We start from the raw sequence: 8,289 nt of genomic DNA, 5'->3' as shown, positions 1-8,289 counted from the left end.
ATTTTCACTATCATTATTTGGAATTCTTTGTCAGGTAGATTCCCTATCTCTTCCTCTTTTGTTTGGTTTGGTGGGCATTTATCCTGTTCCTTTACCTGATGGGTATTCCTCTGTCTCTTCATCTTGTTTATATTGCTGTGTTTGGGGTGGCCTTTCTGTATTCTTGAAGTTTGTGGAGTTCTCTTTATTGTGGAGTTTCCTGGCTGTGGGTGGGGTTTTAAGGGTGGCTTATCAAGGTTTACTGGCTAGGGAAGCTTGTGTCGGTATTCTGATGGGTGGGGCTGGAGTTCTCTCTGGAGTGCAGTGAAGTGTCCAGTAATGAGTTACGAGATGTCATTGGGTTTGGAGTGACTTTGGGCAGCCTGTATATTGAAGCTCAGGGCTATGTTCCTGTGTTGCTGGAGAATTTGTGTGGTATGTCTTGCTCTGGAACTTGTTGGTTCTTGGGTGGTGCTTGGTTTCAGTGTAGGTATGGAGGCTTTTGATGAGCTCCTGTCGATTAATGTTCCCTGGAGTCAGGAGTTCTCTGGTGTTTTCAGGATTTGGACTTAGGCCTCCTGCTTCTGGCTTTCAGTCTTATTTTTACAGTAGCCTCAAGACTTCTCCATCTATAAGCACCATTGATAAAACATCTAGGTTAAAGATGAAAAGTTTCTCCACAGTGAGGGACACCCAGAGAAGTTCACAGAGTTACATAGAGAAGAGAAGAGGGAGGAGGGAGATAGAGGTTACCAGGAGGAGAAGAGGGGGAATCAAAAGAGGCGAGAGCAAGCTAGCCAGTAATTACTTCCTTATGTGCACTCCACAGTCTGGATCGCCCAGAGATGTTCACGGAGGTATACAGAGAAGAGAAGAGGGAGGAAGGAGACAGAAGTGACCAGGAGGATAAAGAGGGGAGTCAAAAGGAGAGAGACAGATCCAGCCAGTAATCAGTTCCCTAAGTGTTCTCCACCATCCGGAACACACAAAGAGATTCACAGAGTTGGGTAGAGAAGGGGGAGGGAGGAGACAGAGGCAACCTGGTGGAGAAAAAGGAGAGTCCAAAGGGGGAGAGAGCAATCAAGCCAGTAATCTCACTCCCAAGTAAAAATGGGTACTGAAGATTGGGTTATTAAAGGTACAAAATTGATAACAGATACCAAAAAGCAAAGATTAAAAATCTAGAGTAGAGATTGGATTTTGAAAAAGAGAAAAAAAAAGTCACAAAAATTATAATATATATACAAATGAAGTTTGCTTTTAAAAAGGGTCTCTTTTTTTTTTTTTTTTACAAAGTAATAGTTATAAAAATGAAAATTAAAGGAGTAATAGAGGACCTAAATTTTTTAAAAATTTTAAAAAAATTAAAGAATGATAGTCCTAGATATATTTTTTACTATTTTTACTTTCTCTGGTGGTGGTGTGGGCAGTGTGGGGTCAGTTCATTTTTGGATAGTTCCTTGATCCAGCTTATATTTCTTAAGGGGCTAGTGGCCCCTTCCTATGTAGTTGGTACTATCTATAGGGTTTTTAATCTATTGTACCTGTCACTTCCTAGGAGGGTCCCTCTGTTCTAGTTTCTTCTGTTTGCTGGTCTCTTTGGTGTCTAATTTCCACCCTGGCACAAAGGGGCGGTGGTGGACACTTTTTTAGGCTCACTTGTTCAGTCGTGCTGTGGGGAGGGAGGGACGCTGCAAACAAATAACACTGGCATGTGCTCGCAGTGTCTCGGCCACACTGGGTTTGCCCCCACTCATGGCGTGTGTGCTTTCCCTGTCTACACTGCTTAGGCTCTAGGTTGCTATGCCGGGAACTGTCTGAGGCCAGCCCTGGTTTGTATGCACTTCCCGGGTCTACGCCGCTCAGGTTCAGGCATTCAGGTAGTCCTCAGACGCGCAGACTCGGTTGGGCCTGCGTTTTGTGCCCTTCCCAGGTCTGAGCAGCTCAGGTGACCAGGTGTTTGGCGAGCATGGTCGCTGCGACTTATTGCCTCCCCCGTCCCTCCTGCTAGGTTTTCTGGGTGTACAACTGGCGCACCTTCTCAGGCGGATGTTGACCGTCCAGAATCCCAAGAAGTCTTGGTTAGCAACGAAGCCTCTCTGGGGCCGTGATTGCCCCCTTCTGGCTCTGTCTGCCCTCGCCTGCCTGTCACCGGAGGGTGGGGGATGGGCTGGCCTGCAGCTGGCTAGCTCTGCTCAGTCCTGTGTTCTGTGAGTGGGCCTGAAGTTGTCTTTGGTTAGGGCTTTTCACGTAGCTCTAGTCAGTCCTTTGTTATGTCAGCAGGCCTGGCGGTGTCTTAGGTTAGGGCTTTTCACGTGGCAGCTATCCCACAGTTTGGTTTGCTACCCCAAGTTAGTTCCCTCAGATTGCCCTCGGGGCATTCAGGCCCAGTCCTTACTCTAAGCAATGCAGCCGCACCTCCCTGCCCAGCTCCTGCTTGCTAGTGGCGGGTGCAGGCGTCTGTGCTGCTTCTCCGCTGGAGGAGTTACTGTTAGGCACGTAATCTGTGGGTTTTAATTATTTATTTTTCCTCCCTGTTATGTTGCCCTCTGTGGTTCCAAGGCTCGCCGCAGACTCGGCAGTGAGAGTGTTTCCTGGTGTTTGGAAACCTGTCTTTTTTAAGACTCCCTTCCCAGGACGGAGCTCCGTACCTACCTCTTTTGTCTCTTGTTTTATCTTTTATATTTTTTCCTACCTCCTTTCGAAGACAATGGGCTGCTTTTCTATGTGTCTGATGTCCTCTGCCAGCGTTCAGAAATTGTTTTGTGAGATTTTCTGAGCGTTCAAATGTTCTTTTGATGAATTTGTGGGGGAGAAAGTGGTCTCCCTGTCCTATTCCTCTGACATCATAGGACCGCCCCCCTATTTTATATTCTAACTTTAATAATTCAATTATCTGAAATCTGGGAAGAAGTTAATCTGCTGTTTATCTTCTAATTTTCCATTATAGTAGCTTGTTTTCTTTTGTATTTGGTGATGTTTCATTGTGAACTTGTACTTGTTTTAATTTATGGCAATCCTGATGGCTTCTATCAAAAGTGTTTTAATCCAAAGACGAATTTTCTTTTTATTGTTTCTGTCAATGTTAAGGGCACTTAAAACCTGCAATCATTTTAGCCCCTGGCTTAATCAGAAGTCTCAGGCTAAACACCTTTAACTTGTGACTTGTTCAAGGCTCAGTCTTCTGTGGGTGATGGTTTAGACTAGTTCTGCCTTTTTTCCCTCTTTTGCTGTCTGCTCAGGGAGCATTACTCTAGTGTCAATCAAGGAACTTTGGTTAGTTAGTTATTTTGTAATTGAGAGTGTGGTATTCTCGGAAACTTTTTTTTTAAAGAGCTCTGTATTGTATTTTAATGTATATTTATAAGCAGTCTAGTTGGGAGCACTTTTTGATATTTTTGGTTGGTCATGCTACTAGATGCCAAAGCCAATTATTTCATTTTCTCAGAATGTGAATCATTACCTCTTACCTAGAAAGAAGTGTACTGCCTACGCTGTCCACTTTAATTTTATACTTCTCAATTTCAGTTAATCATATATATGTTTGCCAAACTGATGTATAAATGGATGTATCAGACAGACTCACTGCCCTGTCAGGGGTGGGGTCTGCTCCTTAGTTGTTGGAGCAGGGGTCCCCAGATCTGTTTCTTAGCTCTTTTCTGATCTGTGGTGTGAGATAGGTGGGATTAGAAAACTCCCACTGGGAGAGAAGCCACTCAGCATTCTATTTCTGGAGATGTTCACCCCTGACTATGCTCTGCTGTGTTACCTTTCCCCTGTTGCATGAGCTCTGAGATTACATGCTTGATTGGCACTTCTCACGGCCACACTTTAACTGGGTATACTGGCAGTTGGCCACGGTGTCTCTCACGCATTGTTTTCACCAGTGTACTGGTGTAGGTCCAGTGTTCTTTTCTTTAATACTTCTTGAATTTTCTTCTTTTTCAATTTGCTCACCCTTCACTCCACTCTACCTATATTACTGGTTAAGCATTTATACAAACTTTTAATGATTGCTATTTGTAATTTTGTTGTGACAGTTACCAAAATCAAACAATTACCTTCGACAATTCAAAAAGCAAGGACCTTGGCACTTTAACTTTTTTCTGATTAATATGACATATCTAATTAGTGTTTTCTGATCTTAAAAATAGCAAAACATTTGTGTATGTGCATGTATGTCTGTGTGTATTTATCTGCCTGTATATTAACCACATCTTTTTTTTTTTTTTAAGCTATTCCTTCTTGCTTTTCAAACCTTCCTTCTGGGATCATTTTCCTTTTTTCCTGAGTTATGTCCCCTACAAGTCCCTTTATTGAAGATCTGTTGAATGCTTTCAGTTTGTACATATCTTAAAGTGTCTTTATTTTGCTTTACCTATTGAGAATTCCATTGTTATATTATACAAGAGAAATGCTCATTTTCTCACTACCATTTGAAGATGCATCCCTACTGTCTTCTACACCCATTGCTGTCATTGAGAGGTCTGGTCTCAGTCTGTTTGTAGGTTATCTTCTTTATAAGTGACCTGTCTTTTCTCTTGCTTTTTAAGACCTTTTTATTTTTAGAGTTCTGCATCTTCATTGTATATTTGCATAATTATAGATTCTTTTCACTGTATCCTGATTGATATATATTGTCCCTCTTGTGTTTATTGATTCATTTCATTTATCAGCTCTGGAAAATTGTCCGCATTTACCTTATTACCTGATTAGACGTGTTAGACTTTTCCATGTTCTCTGTTTTGCTAACTTCCATGTTCTTTGTATTGCTAACTTCCCTTTATATTTTTTTTTCTTGTCTCTTTAACATTTTGTGTAATTCCTTACTTATGCCTCTTTTATTTCACTAATTCTCTCTTTATACCAAATTATTTAACTTCAATTTTTCATTTCCAAAAGTTCTATTAAAAAAAAAAAAGTTCTATTTTTATTTCTTAAAAAATCTACTGGGTAACACTTTTATTATTAATATATCCTGTTGTAAGCTTATTTTCATGGCCCCATCATTATTTCTTTAAATATGCTGAACTGTTTTACATTCTAACTTTAATAATTCAATCATCTGAAATCCAGGGAGAAGTAAATCTGTTGTTTATTTTCTAATTTCCCATCACAGTAGCTTGTTTCTTTTGTATTTAGTAATGTTTCAGTGTGAGCTCATACTTGTTTTAATTTATGGCAATTCTGGTGACTTGTATCAAAAGTGGTTTAATCCAGACATAAATTTTCTTTTTACTTTGCCAATGTTAAGGGCACTTAAACCTTGGGATCATTTTAGCCCCTGGCTTAATCAGAAGTCTCAAGTTAAGCACCTTTACCTTAAGACTTGGTCAAGGGTCAGTTTTCTGAGGGTCATGGCCAGAGTAGTTCTGCCCTTTTCCCCCATTTTTGATCTCTGCTTATGGATCCTAGTTTCAGTCAAGGAACTTTGGTTAGTTGGTTATTTTTTTATTGAAAATGTGTTATCCTTGGAAATTTCCCTTTTTTTTTAAGAGTCTTATGTTGTACTTTAAATGTATTTTATAAGCGATCTAGTTGGGAGCACCCTTTGGTATTTTTGGTTGATTATACTACCAGATGCCAATGCCAGTTCTTTCATTTTATCATAATGTGAATCACTACCTCTTACCTAGAAGGAACTGTACCTCCTAAGCTGCTCACCTTAATTTCATATTTACCAATTCCAATGAATCACATATATGGTTGCCAAATTGGTATGTCAATGGACATACTAGACATGTTAAATTTGAGATACCTGGAACGAAAGAGTTTAGAGCTCCAGAAATAAATGGATACTAGAGATGTGTGTCTTTGATGTATCAATGCCATAGGAGCAGTTAGGGTTACTGAGGTAGTAACCCTATCTGAGTAGGTTACTGCTTGTTCCTTCATGGAACAGGCAGAGAAAACTTTTTTTCCCCCCCCCAAAATCAGGTTGATTATATTCTTTGCAGCTGATGGAGAGGCTCTATACAGTCAGCAAAAACACAACCAAGAGTTGACTGTGGCTCAGATTGTGAACTCCTTATTACAAAATTCAGACTTAAATTGAAAAAGGTTTTTAAAAAAATAACTGCTTTATAATCTCCAAAAATGAATCTTTCCATTTTAAGAGAAAACAAAGAACTTCAGGTAAAGTTCCTGACACAGTGACTGGCACAGGATATGCACTGAACCATAGCTATTACCTAAACCTCAGGTAACTGGCAGCCTTCTTGGGAACCCTGGAGCATCCTCAAAGACCCTATTCTAGTTCTCTAGACAGACGAAGAAGCAAGACAACATGGAGAGTCTATTTATTCAGTAGCAACTCTGAAGACAAAGTCTCAGAAATCTGAGGGGATGTATTTCCCCTATTTCTACTTCAGTCCATTTTCACAAGTTTCTGTCCTTCGCAGGCTACAACTTGATGTAAAAAGCTTGATGTGTGTCCTACATATACTTATACACAACCTTTGAGGGAACAGTTTGGAGGTGCAGACAAACAGGACACTTGTAAAAGTGGGACAGCAGGGTCTCACTGTAGCCCACAAGGAAGTAGAACTTGTGTGCAGGTAGCTGCCTCAGGACCAGGGCACAGATCTCCACCTGGTTAGCCTGGCGCTTCAGAATAAGCTGGTCAGCCAGGCAGCCTGGGAAGGTGCCCAGCATAAATTTGCGAAGGAAAACATCTTCCACTGTTCGCTGGGCAGCGTGGTCCTCCCCATCCAGGTTACCTGTATGCAGTCACAGCCAGCCCTTGCGGTGGGCGATGTAGTGAGGCGCATGCGCTTCCTCGTAGGTCACTGGTTTGTTCCCCTTGTCCACTCGGACTCGGGCCACCCGGTTCTTGAAGCAAACCACGGAGGTATGCAGGGCGTGCCAGATGCACGGCAGATCCCGGCTCCAGGACAGCATCAGAGGCCTGAGCCCGCCACCGCAGTAGAGCGCCACCATCTTGGACGTGAGGGCGGGGCGGGTGAAAACTTAACTTAAAAAGGAGACTAAGAAGGTGAAATCTAAGAATTGAGAAAACAAAAGATGACTCTCCAAATGCAAGAATGGATCTCCAAATGCAAAGAAAGAGGGTTTCAAGTAGGGGAAGTTAATAGGATCAGATGTGGCCAAAAGAGCACACTTATCTTAGAGGATGAATAATTACTATTGCTAGAAAAGTTTCAATATAGTGGATGGGAACAAATGCAAAATGGCAGTAAATCTATGAATAGTATTAACAGTACAACTTGCTGATCTGTCCTCTTCCTTATTACAACCCACGTCCACTGAATATATAGAGTCAGCCATTTTCCTGGAACAAAAATGAACACAATTTTCTTCTGATCATCCACAGTTGAAAAGGATTCAGCAAATACTGGAGATACCAGTAAGAAGAACCAGAGAGTAGATGGGAGAACAGCTACCAAACACAGTATGGAAATTACAAAGTGTTTCAGTTTCTGGCCTACCAGCTCATATGGAATAATAATAAGCCTTGTTTGAATTTTAATTATATTAGCTATTTCACTAATAAACTTTATATACTCTTAGTAATAATATTCCACATTTCTGCTATGTTTTATGTGAAAACTTAGTATATTTTATACCATCATATTTCACAATATAGAACAGAACTTGGTTATATATCTGCTTGTTTCTTGAGTCAGAAAAACTGATTGTTACGTCTGTGTAAGTTTCAGCATAGATGACCTTTTATTCCAAAATCCTGTGCAAATTATATGTTCATGACATGCTTTTCTCTCAGGACTTTAAATTTTCTGTAGAGGTAATTGATGTAAACTAAAGTTTGTCCTCACAAAGAAAATTCTTAGTTATACGTCAGGGAAAGATAGTATGATTGTGATGAAATAGTAGAAAAACAATACCTTTTTAAAATACTTAGAAACCACTTATTATTTTCATTTACAACAGCAGGGGATGTTTTTACCCCAGATCACTAATGTGAGAGTTTTGTAAAACTTCAACATTTGACTTCTCAACTTTTAATATAAATACATGATTTATTAATTGTTCTTATCCTGCTGTATTGTCCATATCCTCCTACTTTCCACTTACACAACAAAATACAACAAAGGAAAATATAATGAGGAAATGTATTTCCTAAGCTATCATTTCTCTACATTTAGCAGCACCTGATCTGGTTATTGTGACACTTTCAAGAGATGGCAATATCAGACCACATGACCTGCCTCTTGAGAAACCTGTATGCAGGTCAGGAAGCAACAGTTAGAACTGGACATGGAACAACAGACTAGTTCCAAATAGGAAAAGGAGTACATCAAGGCTGTATATTGTCACCCTGCTTATTTA

General features: G+C 40.4%; 1 protein-coding gene and 1 pseudogene across 4 annotated transcripts in view; one reads left to right on the top strand and one right to left on the bottom strand.

Moving 5' to 3' along the window:
- The window catches only part of WDPCP (WD repeat containing planar cell polarity effector), a 300,990-nt gene that overhangs the window by 233,588 nt on the left and 59,113 nt on the right, over positions 1–8,289 (top strand). The gene's annotated exons all lie outside the window — the stretch shown is intronic.
- Positions 6,031–7,511, bottom strand: LOC105005338 (annotated as a pseudogene).

The sequence above is a fragment of the Bison bison genome, unplaced genomic scaffold (genome assembly GCF_000754665.1).
Source record: "Bison bison bison isolate TAMUID 2011002044 unplaced genomic scaffold, Bison_UMD1.0 scf7180017864489, whole genome shotgun sequence".
NCBI classification, from domain to species: domain Eukaryota; kingdom Metazoa; phylum Chordata; class Mammalia; order Artiodactyla; family Bovidae; genus Bison; species Bison bison.
This window is presented reverse-complemented; position numbering and strand designations above follow the sequence as displayed.